We start from the raw sequence: 16,451 nt of genomic DNA on the forward strand, positions 1-16,451 counted from the left end.
ACTCAGTCGAGGGGTTCAAGAGAGGCCTGGATGTCTTCCTGGAGCAGAACAATATTGTATCATACAATTATTAGGTTCTGTAGAAGGACGTAGATCTGGGTATTTATTATGATGGAATATAGGCTGAACTGGATGGACAAATGTCTTTTTTCGGCCTTACTAACTATGTTACTATGTTAGAAATTTAGTTCTATCTCCAAAAAACAAATCAGGAATAGGAATTCTCGGTTCTAACATAGAATTCTGAACCACAAAGTCTTGAATACTTTGTACTCTTGCCGTGAGCTGATCCACACATGAAGACAGACCTTTAATGTCCATTGCTACACCTGTGTCCTGAACCACCCAAATGTCTAGGGGAAAAAAAAGGAAAAACACAGTGCAAAGAAAAAAAAATGGTCTCAGAACTTCTTTTTTCCCTCTATTGGGAATCATTAGTACTTGTGGCCTCCAGTACTGTTATGAAAGGTAATTCAGTACCACAATGGACATAGAGGTCAGCGCACATACAGTGACCTGGCAATAACCCAAAAAACAAGAACGAGCTCTGAGACGTGGGAACTCTGTTGACCGCAATCCCTAATCCTCTCCAACCACACTAAAGGCAGCCGTGGATTGCGCCTAACGCTCCCTATGCAACTCGGCACGGCCTGAGAAACTAGCTAGCCTGAAGATAGAAAATAAGCCTACCTTGCCTCAGAGAAATACCCCAAAGGAAAAGGCAGCCCCCACATATAATGACTGTGAGTTAAGTTGAAAAGACAAACGTAGAGATGAAATAGATTTAGCAAAGTGAGGCCCAACTTTCTGAACAGAGCGAGGATAGGAAAGGTAACTTTGCGGTCAACACAAAACCCTACAAAAACCACGCAAAGGGGGCAAAAAGACCCTCCGTACCGAACTAACGGCACGGAGGTACACCCTCTGCGTCCCAGAGCTTCCAGCAAGCAGAAAAAAAACAAATTGACAAGCTGGACAGAAAAAAACAGCAAACAAATAGCAAAGAGGAACTTAGCTATGCAGAGCAGCAGGCCACAGGAACGATCCAGGAGGAAACAGGTCCAATACTAGAACATTGACTGGAGGCCAGGATCAAAGCACTAGGTGGAGTTAAATAGAGCAGCACCTAACGACTTCACCACATCACCTGAGAAAGGAAACTCAGAAGCCGCAGTACCACTTTCCTCCACCAACGGAAGCTCACAGAGAGAACCAGCCAAAGTACCACTCGTGACCACAGGAGGGAGCTCTGCCACAGAATTCACAACACCAGGGTACCAGCAACAGGTTGGTTAGGAGTCCAGGCAGTCCAGAGACAAGCCAGGTCCATTGGGTAGGTCAGGTAGGAGCCTTCCACTCTGCGCTCACTGTCTCTGAGGTCCCTGCCGCCACTAAGTGTCTCAAACAAGGACCTTATTCGCTCTCCTGTCCTGGGACAGGTACCTGTAAGGCAGGCAGCTTGAGCCGTGCCTACTGGGTCTTTTCATGGTGACTCCTGGCTCCAAGGTGCTGCTGTGCCACTGTGCCACAGGTAGATATGGGCAAAGTCCATGTAACCCTCTGCCCTCCGGTTCTGCTCTGTGTATTATAATCCACATAAGCCGGGTTCCCGGTTCCCTGATTCTTCGCGCACTGACTCCCTGGGGCCTACTCGTGGCCTCCTGGAGTACTGTATTTCCACTGTGCTCCGTCCCTCTCTGTCCTCGCACGCAGACTGTGTGCACTAACTGAGCTCACTCCGCCTCCAAACGAGGATCTTTGTTGTGAATTCCGCTCTTGGGCTCCCTCTGGTGGTTGTAAGTGGCACTTTTTTTGAGTTCTGCTCTTGGGCTCCCTCTTGTGGTTTCTAGTGGTATGGCTGCTCCTTGGAGTTAGCTGTCATCAGCTGCCTCCACTTATCGTCCACTATTTAAGTCTGGCTCTTTCTTCAGCCTGTGCCACTTGTCAATGTTTCCTGGCTGGATTCACATCTCTGCTTGGATTCTCCTGGTTTCCTGACCAGTTCTGCAAAGATAAGTTCTGGCTTTGCTCATTTCAGTCCACATGTTGCGGACTTATTGTTCGGTGCATTCTATATTTGTCCAGCTTGTTAGTATGGATTTTTTCTGTTAGCTGGAAGCTCTGGGAAGCAGATTTACCCTCCACACCTTTAGTCAGGTGTGGAGATTTTGTAAACTCTGTGTGGATTGTTTTGTAGTTTTTATACTGACCGCACAGTATCCTTTCCTGTCCTATCTATCAAGCTAGACTGGCCTCCTATGCTAAAATCTGATTTCATTTCTGCGTATGTTATTTTCCCCTCCTCTCACCGTCAATATTTGTGGGGGGCTATCTTTCCTTTGGGGATTTTATCTGAGGCAAGATAGGTTTCCTGTTTCCATCTTTAGGGGAAGTTAGATCTTAGGCTGTGCCGAGGGGTCTAGGGAGCGTCAGGTACCCCCCACGGCTATTTTTAGTTGCGCTGCTAGGTTCAGGGTTTGCGGTCAGTACAGATACCACCTCCTTCAGAGCTTGTCTCATGTTGTTCCTAAACCACCAGATCATAACAGTACAAGTGGCCAAAAATGAATTAAATGTATCTCAAAAGAAGGAAAAGAAAGTTCTGAACCATTTTTTTTTCTGTGCTTTGGTTTGTCTTTTTTTTTCCTCTTGATATCTAGGTGGTTCAGGATATATGTTTTGGCATGGATGTTCAGGGTTTGTTTTCTCGTGTGGATCAACTTGCTGCAAGAGTACAGAATATCCAGGACTATGTTGTCCAGACTCCGGCTTTAGAGCCCAGAATTCCTACTCCTGATTTGTTTTTTGGGGACAGATCCAAGTTTTTGAACTTTAAAAATAACTGTAAATTGGTTTTTGCTTTGAAACCCCGTTCTTCTGGTGATCCCATTCAGCAGGTGAAAATCATCATATCCTTGCTGTGTGGTGATCCTCAAGACTGGGCTTTTTCTCTTGAAACAGGGGATCCGGCATTATTGAATGTAGATGCATTTTTTCAAGCGCTCAGATTATTGTATGACGAACCTAATTCTGTGGATCATGCAGAAAAATCCCTGTTGGCCTTGTGTCAAAGTCAGGAAGCGGCAGAGTTATACTGCCAGAAATTTAGAAAATGGTCTGTGCTCACTAAATGGAATGAAGAAGCTCTGGCTGCTATTTTCAGAAAAGGTCTTTCTGAAACCCTTAAAGATGTTATGGTGGGCTTTCCTACGCCTGCCGGTTTGAGCGAATCTATGTCTCTAGCCATTCAGATTGATCGGCGTCTGCGCGAGCGCAAAGCTGTGCACCATATGGCAGTGTCCTCTGAGCAGAGTCCTGAACCTATGCAATGTGATAGGATTTTGACTAGAATAGAACAGCAGGAATTCAGACGTCAGAATAGGCTGTGTTTTTACTGTGGTGATTCGGCTCATGTTATCTCTGATTGCCCTAAGCGTACTAAGAGAGTCGCTAGGTCTGTTACCATTAGTACTGTACAGCCTAAATTTCTCTTATCTGTGACCCTGATTTGCTCATTGTCGTCCTTTTCTGTCATGGCATTTGTGGATTCAGGCGCTGCCCTGAACTTAATGGACTTAGAATTCGCCAGGCGCTGTGGTTTTTCCTTGCAGCCTTTGCAGAGCCCTATTCCTTTGAGGGGCATTGATGCTACACCCTTGGCCAAGGATAAACCTCAGTACTGGACACAGATGACTATGTACATGGCTCCTGCACATCAGGAAGATTACCATTTTCTGGTGTTGCATAACCTGCATGATGTTGTTGTGCTGGGTTTTCCATGGTTACAGGAACATAATCCGGTGCTGGATTGGAAAACTATGTCGGTGACTAGTTGGGGTTGTCGAGGAGTACATAGTGACGTTCCTTTGATGTCAATTTCCTCTTCCCCCTCTTCTGAGGTCCCTGAGTTTTTGTCGGATTTCCAGGATGTATTTGATGAGCCCAAGTCCAGTTCCCTTCCTCCACATAGGGACTGTGATTGTGCTATTAACTTGATTCCTGGTTGTAAGTTCCCTAAGGGCCGACTTTTCAATCTGTCTGTGCCAGAGCATGCTGCCATGCGGAGCTATGTTAAGGAATCTTTGGAGAAAGGGCATTTTCGGCCCTCTTCGTCACCATTGGGAGCGGGTTTCTGTTTTGTTGCTAAGAAGGATGGCTCCTTGAGACCCTGTATTGATTATCGTCTTCTTAATAAGATCACGGTTAAATTCCAATACCCCTTGCCTCTGCTTACTGATTTGTTTGCTCAGATTAAGGGGGCTAGTTGGTTTACTAAGATTGACCTCCGAGGGGCATATAATCTTGTTCGAATTAAACAGGGTGACGAATGGAAAACTGCATTTAATACGCCCGAAGGCCATTTTGAATACCTTGTGATGCCATTTGGGCTCTCTAATGCTCCATCTGTGTTCCAGTCTTTCATGCATGATATTTTCCGCAATTATCTTGATAAATTCATGGTCGTATATTTGGATGATATTTTGATTTTTTCCAATGATTGGGAGTCTCATGTGAAGCAGGTCAGGATGGTGTTCCAGATCCTTCGTGATAATGCTTTATTTGTGAAGGGGTCTAAGTGCCTATTCCGAGTTCAGAAGGTCTCTTTTTTGGGTTTTATTTTTTCTCCCTCGTCTATAGAAATGGATCCTGTTAAGGTCCAAGCTATTCATGACTGGATCCAACCCACATCTGTGAAGGGACTTCAAAAATTTTTGGGCTTTGCTAATTTCTATCGCCGTTTCATTGCCAACTTTTCCAGGGTGGTTAAGCCCCTTACTGATTTGACGAAGAAAGGCGCTGATGTTACGAATTGGTCCTCTGAGGCTGTTGAGGCATTTCAGGAGCTTAAACGCCGATTTACTTCTGCCCCTGTGTTGCGTCAACCTGATGTTTCTCTTCCTTTTCAGGTTGAGGTCGACGCTTCTGATATTGGGGCAGGGGCCGTTTTGTCTCAGAGGGAGTCTGATGGTTCTTTGATGAAACCGTGTGCTTTTTTTTCCAGAAAGTTTTCGCCTGCGGAACGCAATTATGATGTCGGCAATCGTGAGTTGTTGGCTATGAAGTGGGCGTTTGAGGAGTGGCGACATTGGCTTGAGGGAGCTAAGCACCGCGTTGTGGTCCTGACCGATCATAAGAATCTGATTTACCTCGAGTCGGCCAAGCGGCTGGATCCTAGACAGGCTCGATGGTCCCTGTTTTTCTCCCATTTTGATTTTGTGGTCTCGTATCTTCCGGGATCTAAAAATGTTAAGGCTGATGCCCTCTCTAGGAGTTTTTCGCCTGATTCTCCTGGAGTCCTTGAGCCGGTTGGCATTCTTAAGGAAGGGGTGATTCTTTCTGCCATCTCTCCTGATTTGCGGCGGGTGCTTCAGGAATTTCAGGCTGATAGGCCTGACCGCTGTCCAGTGGGGAAGCTGTTTGTTCCTGATAGATGGACAAGTAAGGTAATTTCTGAGGTTCATTGTTCAGTGTTGGCTGGTCATCCTGGGATTTTTGGTACCAGAGATTTGGTTGCTAGGTCCTTTTGGTGGCCTTCCTTGTCTCGCGATGTGCGTGCTTTTGTGCAGTCCTGTGGGACTTGCGCCCGGGCCAAGCCTTGCTGTTCCCGCGCTAGTGGGTTGCTTTTGCCTTTGCCGGTCCCTGAGAGGCCCTGGACGCATATTTCCATGGATTTTATTTAGGATCTTCCTGTTTCCCAGAAGATGTCTGTTATCTGGGTTGTTTGTGACCGGTTCTCTAAAATGGTCCATCTGGTACTTTTGCCTAAGTTGCCTTCCTCCTCAGATCTGGTTCCATAGTTTTTTCAGCATGTGGTTCGTTTGCATGGCATTCCGGAGAATATTGTGTCTGACAGAGGTTCTCAGTTTGTCTCTAGATTTTGGCGGGCCTTTTGTGCTAGGATGGGCATTGATTTATCTTTTTCTTCGGCGTTTCATCCTCAGACTAATGGCCAAACTGAGCGAACTAATCAGACCTTGGAGACCTATTTGAGATGCTTTGTGTCTGCTGATCAGGATGATTGGGTGTCTTTCTTGCCGTTGGCCGAGTTTGCCCTTAATAATCGGGCTAGTTCGGCTACTTTGGTTTCACCTTTCTTTTGTAATTTTGGTTTTCATCCTCGTTTTTCTTCTGGGCAGGTTGAGCCTTCTGATTGTCCTGGTGTTAATTCTGTGGTGGACAGGCTGCAGCAGATTTGGACTCATGTGGTGGACAATTTGACGTTGTCTCAGGAAAGGGCTCAACGTTTTGCTAACCGCCGTCGGCGTGTTGGTCCCCGGCTTCGTGTGGGGGATTTGGTTTGGTTGTCTTCTCGTCATGTTCCTATGAAGGTTTCTTCTCCTAAGTTTAAGCCTCGGTTTATTGGTCCTTATAAAATTTCTGAAATTATTAATCCGGTGTCTTTTCGTTTGGCTCTTCCTGCCTCTTTTGCCATTCATGATGTTTTCCATAGATCTTTGTTGCGGACATATGTGGTGCCCGTTGTTCCCTCGGTTGACCCTCCTGCCCCGGTGTTGGTTGAGGGATAGTTGGAATATGAGGTTGAGAAGATTTTGGATTCTCGTTTTTCGAGGTGGAGGCTTCAGTATCTTGTCAAGTGGAAGGGTTATGGCCAGGAGGATAATTCTTGGGTTGTTGCCTCCGATGTCCATGCCGCCAATTTGGTTCGTGCTTTTCACTTGGCTCGTCCTGATCGGCCTGGGGGCTCTGGTGAGGGTTCGGTGACCCCTCCTCAAGGGGGGGGGGTACTGTTGTGAATTCCGCTCTTGGGCTCCCTCCGGTGGTTGTAAGTGGCACTTTTGTGAGTTCTGCTCTTGGGCTCCCTCTTGTGGTTTCTAGTGGTATGGCTGCTCCTTGGAGTTAGCTGTCAACAGCTGCCTCCACTTATCGTCCGCTATTTAAGTCTGGCTCTTTCTTCAGCCTGTGCCACTTGTCAATGTTTCCTGGCTGGATTCACATCTCTGCTTGGATTCTCCTGGTTTCCTGACCGGTCAGTACAGATACCACCTCCTTCAGAGCTTGTCTCATGTTGTTCCTAAACCACCAGATCATAGCAGATCTTTATCCAGGGAAGCTGCCCTAAAACAGGGTTTTGAGCTCCCCCTCCTGGCCTGGATTTGGAAGGTGTTGTGTGTGCGATAACCTACCAAAGGGAATCTCACTTGTCTGCAGGCATAGCACTACCCTCCCCGAGAGGAAGGCAGCACTACTGTGGTACCCGAACTCCTGGGGTGCCACACATGTCCTCCCTGCTCTGTGCAAAACAAGAATAATGTAAAAAAGGGAAAAAATCTTCAGCTCACCCAAATGGAGTCCAAATTCCAAGAAGAAATCCGAGCAAGGATCAAGCGTGGAGCCAACAACGTCATGGATACCAAAGAAACGAGGGAGATCCAGCTCCAGGAAGGGAAATAGTCTCTGATAAAATCCAAAATAGCTTTATTGTCATGAAAAAATTTAAAATGTGGACTCCAATACTATGTGTACTTCCCTGCCTGTTTTAGTAATTATTCATTTCACCTGTTCATTTTCTTTATAATGATCTGTCTAATCATGCTCTGTATACTGAGGACTAAGAACACAGCTGTGTTCGAAACGCGTTCAGTACAGTGAGAGCTGCTATGTGATTCCTTTGTTATACCACTTGTCATTGGAGTCCACATTTTAAATTTTTTCATGACAATAAAGCTATTTTGGATTTTATCAGAGACTATTTCCCTTCCTGGAGCTGGATCTCCCTAGTTTCTTTTAAAACAAGAATAATGGCTGATCATAGTTTGGAATGCCTAAGGCCGGGGCTGACACAATGAGCAGTTTGAGAGAATGGAAGGAATCAATTGCTTCTTGAGTGAGATCGTAGGGGTTTGATGACAAGCAGTCATAGTGGTTGCATCATTTGTGAAACAGTCCTTATCCAAGGCCTACAGTAGGTCACCAAGCCTAGGAAAGTGCGTAGATGCTGGTGTGACCTGGGCAAAGGGAGATTTTGAATTGCCTGTTTTCTGTCTTCAGTCAGGTGTCTTGTATCTTCAGCAATACAATGTCCTAGAAATGTCACCTTTTCTTTGCAATACTGTAGTTTGTCACGTGAGACCTTGCCAGGGCTGGCTCCAGGTTTTTAAGGGCCCCGGGGGCGAAGGAGTCTCAGTGGGCCCCCCCTCTATAACACATACCACGATTCATGATGCACAGATACAGCAGAGAAATATAGCACAGCCAAGTAGCATATAGCACAGCCCACGTAGCATATAACACAGCCCACGTAGCATATAGCACAGCCACGTAGCATATAGCATAGGCCACGTTATATATAGCACAGGCCACGTAGTATATAACACAGCCCACGTAGCATATAGCACAGCCCACGTAGTATATTGCACAGCCCTCATAGCATATAGCACAGCCACGTAGCATATAGCACAGGCCACGTAGTATATAGCACAGCCCACGTAGCATAGAGCACAGCCACGTAGTATATAGCACAGCCCATGTTGTATATAGTACAGCCCACGTAGTATATAGCACAGCCACATAGTATATAGCACAGCCCACGTAGTATATAGCACAGCCCACGCAGTATATAGCACAGCCCACGCAGTTTATAACACAGCCCACGCAGTATATAGCACAGCCCATGCAGTGTATGACACAGCCCACATAGTATATAACACAGCCCACGCAGGGTATAACACAGCCCACGTAGTATATAGCACAGCCCACGTAGTATATAGCACAGCCCACACAGTATATAGCACAGCCACCCACGTAGTATATAACAGAGCCACCCACGTAGTATATACCACAGGCCCGGGCCGTGACGTAGTATATAACACAGCCCACATACGTAGTATATAACTCAGCCAGCCATTTTGTATATATAGACAGTCCCCCCCGCCTCTGCAATGCGTTGGGACAACCAGGAACTTGGAACTTGGGAAGAATCACACTTCGCCGTTACTTGCGTCCGTTGTGGACACAGGGACAGACAGGGACTTTCTGCTTGGCGCTGCGCCTGCGCTGCCGCTGGACGCCTGGACCTGGACGGTGGAGAACGTGGATGACAGATCTCTTCTCTGAGCTCTTAGGATGACGAGCTCTCACCTGACCGGAAGTGACAGGACAGACGGCTCGGAAGTGACTCTGCGAGCGTATCCATGGTGACGGTCCCGGTCCCGGAGGTGAGTATTCCTGCAGCTGCGCAGCTGGGCGGTGATGATGGATGTGCTACCGCCTCAACAACACCGGAGCTCCTGCAACTCTCAACCTACTGTCTCCTTCCCCATAATCCTGTAGAATGTAAGCCCGCAAAGGCAGGGTCCTCGCCCCTCTGTATCAGTCTGTAATTGTTAGTTTGTTTACTGTATGTGATATCTGTAACTTGTATGTAACCCCTTCTCAAGTACAGTACCATGGAATCAATGGTGCTATATAAATAAATAATAATAATGTGCTCCGCCTCCGAGTCCTGGCTGGGAGACTATCACACTGTGTCACACAACAGAACAGTGTCAGCGGGGCCCCCCAGGAGCGCATAACGGAAGAGTGTCTGTGTGGAGTTTGTGAGTGTAACAACCGTTACTACCGTAAATAGGCCCCCCGTCTCGCCAGGGCCCCAGGACTTGCCCGGGTACGCCGGGTGCTGACGCCGGCCCTGGCTCCCACAATAATGCACATTTCTGCAGACCCCCATCTCATCATGATATACATTGATTCAGGCCCCGCCATAAAATACATAGCTTCAGCACCCATAATAACCCCTTCACGCAGCGGCCCTTTTTCTTTTTTGCGTTTTCGTTTTTCGCTCCCCTCCTTCCCAGAGCCATAACTTTTTTATTTTTCCATCAATATGGTCATGTGAGGGCTTATTTTTTGTGGGACGAGTTGTACTTTTGAACGACATCATTGGTTTTACCATGTCTTGTACTAGAAAACGGGAAAGAAATTCCAAGTGTGGTGAAATTGCTAAAAAAGTGCAATCCCACACTTATTTTTTGTTTGGCTTTTTTGCTAGGTTCACTAAATGCTAAAACTGACCTGCCATTGTGATTCTCCAGGTCATTACGAGTTCATAGACCCCAAACATGTCTAGGTTATTTTTTATCTAAGTGGTGAAAAAAAATTGAAAACTTTGCTAAAAAAAAATAATAAAAAATTGTGTCATTTTCCGATACCCATAGCGTCTCCATTTTTCATGATCTGGGGTCGGTTGAGGGCTTATTTCTTGTGTTCCAAGCTGACGTTTTTAATGATTCCACTTTTGTGCAGATACGTTCTTTTGATCGCCCGTTATTGCATTTTAATGCAATGTCGCGGCGATCAAAAAAAGTAATCTTGCCTTGCGCAGGCGTGTACTATGGAGGACAGAGAATGAACTTAAATCCAATATTGCAGCCAGCATGCAGCCAGCGGGTAAGGAAAGGGTGAATCAAACACCCAAAAACCCCGCCTCCATGGCTGAAGATTGTTCCCTCCAAATTCAGGTGACAGTGTCCCTTTAAACTTTTATATTTTTTTTTAATTTTTTTCATATTTTTAAAAACATTTTTTTTTACTTTTGCCATGCTTCAATAGCCTCCATGGGAGGCTAGAAGCTGGCACCACTCGATCGGCTCAGATACATAGCAGCGATCATCAGATCGCTGCTATGTAGCTGAATTGCAGGCTTTCTATTCCCGTACAGGGCATGTCGTAAAGCGATAATATACATTTCTGAAGACCCTCATAATTTTAACCTTCCATCCAGCCCACCACAGTGCACATTACATACAGTGACAGCTGTCACTACCTGACACTACACATCCATTTTACCATTAATCTTCTGTCCAGGATCTCCTTGTGCAACAGGCAGGGCCGCCATCAGGGCATTACAGGCATCACTGCCGTATGGGGCCCGGTGATGAGGAGCAAAAAGGGGGGCCCGAGCGAGCACGCTGGCAGCCGGTCCGGTCCGCGCTCTGCTCGGGCCCCCCCTGACATTTTTATTGCGGCTGCGGCTGCAGTGCCACTCTGCTGTGCCTGCTGTCCCTAAAAGTGCCTTGTACCTTTAAGGCGGCCGGGCCCGCGGTGCATCATGGGCCCGCCCGCCGCAAGTTAGTGACGTCACACGCTGCCCTGCTCCACTTCCTCATTCCGGGACCAGAGCAGAGCAGCGTGCGGCGCCGCGGTGTGACACCACGTGGTCCGTGGACGGCGGAGGGAGCAGAGAAGAGGCAGCGTGGGACCACCGGACGACGAGGGACCCGGCCGGCGGACGAGAAAGGCAGGCGGCTGCAGCGGGGGACCGGCAGAGGAGAGGGCAGAGGCAAGCGCCGGCCCGGCGGCAGCGGGCCCGGGGCCAGAAGAGGCAAGCACCGGCGGGCGGCGGCAGCGGGGGACCGGCAGAGGAGAGGGCAGAGGAAAGCGCCGGCCCGGCGGCAGCGGGCCCGGGGCCAGAAGAGGCAAGCACCGGCGGGCGGCGGCAGCGGGGGACCGGCGGGCGGCGGAGGACCAGTCAGACGGCAGAGGAGAAGAGGCAGGCGGGGGAGGGGGCAGTAAAGCTGGACAGGGGGGGGGCAGAAAGCTGGACACAGGGGGGGGGCAGAAAGCTGGACACGGGGGGGGGGGGGGGCAGAAAGCTGGACACGGGGGGGGGGGGGGCAGAAAGCTGGACACGGGGGGGGGGGGGCAGAATGCTGGACACGGGGGGGGGGCAGAAAGCTGGACACGGGGGGGGGGCAGAAAGCTGGACACGGGGGGGGGGCAGAAAGCTGGACACGGGGGGGGGCAGAAAGCTGGACACGGGGGGGGGGCAGAAAGCTGGACACGGGGGGGGGGGCAGAGTGCTGGACAGGGATGGGGTAGAGTGCTGGGCAGATTGCTGGACAGAGATGGGGCAGGATTGGACACAGGTGGGGCAGAGTGCTGGACAGAGATGGGGCAGGATTGGACACAGATGGGGCAGAGTGCTGGGGCAGAGTGCTGGGCAGAGATGGGGCAGAGATGGGGCAGAGTGCTGGGCAGAGATGGGGCAGAGTGCTGGACAGAGATGGGGCAGGATTGGACACAGGTGGGGCAGAGTGCTGGGCAGAGATGGGGCAGAGTGCTGGACAGAGATGGGGCAGAGTGCTGGACAGAGATGGGGCAGGATTGGACACAGATGGGGCAGAGTGCTGGAAAGAGATGGGCAGGATTGGACACAGATGGGGCAGAGTGCTGGACAGAGATGGGGCAGAGTGCTGGACAGAGATGGGGCAGAGTGCTGGACAGAGATGGGGCAGAGTGCTGGACAGAGATGGGGCAGAGTGCTGGACAGAGATGGGGCAGAGTGCTGGACAGAGATGGGGCAGAGTGCTGGACAGAGATGGGGCAGAGTGCTGGACAGAGATGGGGCAGAGTGCTGGACAGAGATGGGGCAGAGTGCTGGACAGAGATGGGGCAGAGTGCTGGACAGAGATGGGGCAGAGTGCTGGACAGAGATGGGGCAAGATTAGAGACAGATGGGGCAGGATGGATACGATGGAGACAGATGGGGCAGAATGGGGAGATCATATGGGGCAGAATGGATACTCATGAGGGCAGGATGGGAGAACATATGGCTGGAGCCTGGAATGAGACACACGGGGGCTAGGATGGCGAATATTACCATAGGGGCTAATTAAGGGATATTATTATTGCAGTGATGTATTTATTTTATTTTTTGAGTATACTGTTTTAAATGGGGGGGCGGTCCTGTTACTGGGTAGAGTGATACTATGTTGCCTTCTTCATGTGGTGTAATGTAGAAGTTGGGAAAATTAAGTAATGTGTTCTACAATCGGAACTCGAGATAACTGTTTTATTTCCTGCACCTGCAGAGACGAGTCCTGGCTGGATGAAGTGATGGCGGTCTGTGCTGGATGAAAGATGAAGGACTTCACCTAGAGACGTCACTGGTGAGTCAGTGTTACCTATACACTGACACTATACACTGTATACTATATACAGAGGTCCTGTGTACAATGTCACCAGTGATCACTGTATTACCTATACATTATATACAGAGCTCCTGTGTATAATGTCACCGGTGATCACTGTATTACCTGTACACAGACACTGCTTACTAATTACAGATCTCCTGTGCATAATGGCACTGCTGGTGATAGTATTGTGGGTTTTTTTTTTATTACTGATCAGTATTGTAGTATTCAGTCATTGGTGGTAATATGTGGTCTGGTCATGGTGTAGCGGTATTTGTTCCTTGTATTTTATATTATTCGATCACTGTGGTGGTAATATGTCATCTGGTCATAGTGCTGTGGTATTTGTTCCTTGTATGTAGTATTATAGGTCATTTTAAAAATTGAAAAAGAAATAAAAATATACCTAAATTGTATTGCATATTTTAACAAATATTTAATAGGTTACAGCAGAGTAGGGCCCGGCCAAAAGTGTCTACCGTGTTATGGTGGCGGCTTAAAAAATCTTTTTGGCCAAAACAAAAGCTGCCGGCTATATGTGTGATCTGGTGATGGGAACTGTCAATGTGTGATAGGTGAGAAGTGGAGATTTTCCAAGAGAGAGCGGTGGGACTGTGGACAGTTCGTGGGGTGGAGCCTGGAGGCGGGGCTGGGGTGGAGCCTGGGCGGAGTCTCAAGGGGGCCCCGAAAATTTTGCCAGTATGGGGCCCCGAAATTTCTAGTGGCAGCCCTGGCAACAGGAGTGAAGCCCTGAAACATAGCACAGGAGAGGGAGGTGAAGCTAGCAGTTCTGCTCCGCACAGGGCCTGGATTGCAGAGATAGAGACAGCCGGGAATCCTTTTCAGCCAGCCGCTCCTGACAGGACCTGGTCACACACAGCCTGTAAATCAGCACCACTGATGTGGCCAGGCAGTGACACTGGCAGGTACAGTGCTGCCCAGCAGCTGCTGAAGCAGCAGACGGCCCTAAACAGCCCCCCGCCTGCCCCTGCAGTCACTGACAACACACAGGATTGCAGGAGCAGGGCACCAAGTTATCTGACTGCAGGGGTGCGCTCCATCTCCGCAAGATAAATTACAGAGTCTATGAATACGATGCGGTCATTCCGGATGTGTAACACATCCGGAATCACCATGCGTACAACAGGGGGTGGCGCTTTGGGCAGAGCGGGGTATCCGCTGCATCTAAAGCGCAGGAATTCCTGACGGTGGAAACATACCCTAACACATCAAGTTTAGGGACCATGAGTGCCAGGCAACCCTAAGTGGAGCCCAAGATCGCGTTGCCTGACAGGTTTTCTGGGTGGCATGGCAAGTTCTTGTTTTCAGGGAGGCCTGTTAACTATACTTCAGGAATGAAGGAGCAAAGGCTGGGGATTATAATCTCGCTCCCTCAGGGTGAACCCAAGCATGGGCATTCTCTCTGCCATCTGACTCCCAGTCACTCCAGATGGTGGAGGAATTTACTCTGGTGCTGTTTAATATATACAACGACCCTGACCACATCTCCCTGGCTGAGTCCACACTCCGTCAGCTCAAGCAGGGAGACCAGCCGGAGGAGGAGTATTGCTCCGAGTTTTGGAGGTGGTCCACAGACACTAAGTGGACTGACCCCGCACTCCATAGTCAGTTCTGTGTGTGGCTATCAGTAAGAGTGAAGGATGCCTTAGCCCTCTAGGAGACTCCCTTTCCCTTGAGGCGGCCATGTCTCTGGCTATCTGGGTGGATCGCCGTCTTCACCAGAGACATAAAGAGAAACCCCAATGTGTGTGAGGTCCGGGTACAGGGGAAACCTAGTCTGAGTCATCTGAGGAACCTATGCAGTTGGGTGGGGCAAGTGGAGCGCCCCAGAGACCTGGTCGTTGCAGTAACATTGCTCTGCCACTAAGGGGAGTGATGGTAGGTCTGATGGCACTAAAGGAGTTCTTCTGACCAGGTATCACCAGCACACATTACACTTCACACTCCGGCCACTAGGGGGAGCAAAAGGTTTTATTTATTAGGCCACTCCTCACACTGGTAAAACAAGGGGTCGGATAGGAAGTTAGAACAGATTCAGAACACAGCCTGGGAGAGTCCAGGGGGTGTTGCAGGGAGAAGATTCAGGGGGGTCCCTGTCAGGCGTGGGAACCTGGCAGGTACCTAGCGACAAGAACAGAACGTTACGGAACCGCGCCTGCACTACCCGCGGTGGTATCCTAAGAAAGAGACACGAAACGAAGGATATTGTGGACACTGAGAAACGAGATCAAGCACAAAGGAGAGCCAGTAGGAGTCGTGCCCGGAGAACGGCAACATCCTACTGAGGCGCGTGTTTGATTTTGGGGATGTGTTCTCGGAGCAGGGGTGCCAAGAACTTCCTCCCCATCGTCCTTATGACTGCGCCGTTAATCTTGTTCCTGTCTCAAAGAGCAGACTACATAATATCTCTGGTCCAGAGACCGCAGGCCATATTGTGGGCAAAGGCATACCTCCCAACCGTCCCGGATCCAGCGGGACTGTCCTGATTTTGACAGTCAGCCCTGCGATTCTGGGCGGGACATTAGTTGTCCCGCACTGGTTGGGAGGTGTGTATATCACCCGGTCAGCTCCCTGAGTCCCTGCACCCGCAGAGCAGCACACCACATATTGGCTGCTCTGTGCGCACAGGACCTGTGATGAGGTCACAGGATAGGAGGAGTCAGGGGTCACAAGATCGGGAGGACCTCCATGTACAGGTCTTTGCTGGTTGCCATGGCGCCGGACGAGGGTAAGCGAAGTGTGAGGTCAGGAGGTGTTTACAGTGTGGATGTAGCAGAGCCGTGTGTGTACGAGGTGTATGGATCGGAGCAGCGTGTGAAAGGTGTGGAGTCGTGTGTGTAAGAGGTGTACGGAGCCGTGTGCATGAAGTGTACAGAGCACAGCCATTTTTTTACGAGGTGTACGGAGCGGAGCAGCGTGTGAAAGGTATTTGGAGCAGAGTCGTGTGTGTACGAGGTGTACGAAGCGGAGCAGCGCGTGAAAGGTGTATGGAGCGGAGTCGTGTGTGTAAGAGCTGTACGGAGCCATGTGTACGAGGTGTACGGAGCACAGCTGCGTGTGTATGAGGTGTACGGAGTGGAGCAGCGTCTGAAAGGTGTATGGAGTAGAGTCGTGTGTGTACAAGGTATACGGAGCTGAGCCATGTGTGTAAGAGGTGTGCGGATCGGAGCAGAGTGTGAAAGGTGTATGGAGCACAGTCGTGTGTGTACGAGGTGTGCGGAGCACAGCCACGTGTGTATGAGGTATATGGAGCGGAGCAGCGTGTGAAAGGTGTATGGAGCCGAGCCGTGTGTGTAAGATGTGTTTAATGAGCGGAGCCATGTGTGTAAGAGATGTGCAGATCGGAGCAGAGTGTGAAAGGTGTATGGAGCACAGTCGTGTGTGTATGAGGTGTACGGAGCACAGCAGCGTGTGTACGAGGTGTATGGAGCGGAGCAGCGTGTGAAAGGTGTATGGAGCAGAGTCGTGTGTGTACAAGGTATACGGAGCGGAGCCATG

The sequence above is a fragment of the Ranitomeya imitator genome, chromosome 2, assembly GCF_032444005.1.
Source record: "Ranitomeya imitator isolate aRanImi1 chromosome 2, aRanImi1.pri, whole genome shotgun sequence".
Classification (NCBI taxonomy): Eukaryota; Metazoa; Chordata; class Amphibia; order Anura; family Dendrobatidae; genus Ranitomeya; species Ranitomeya imitator.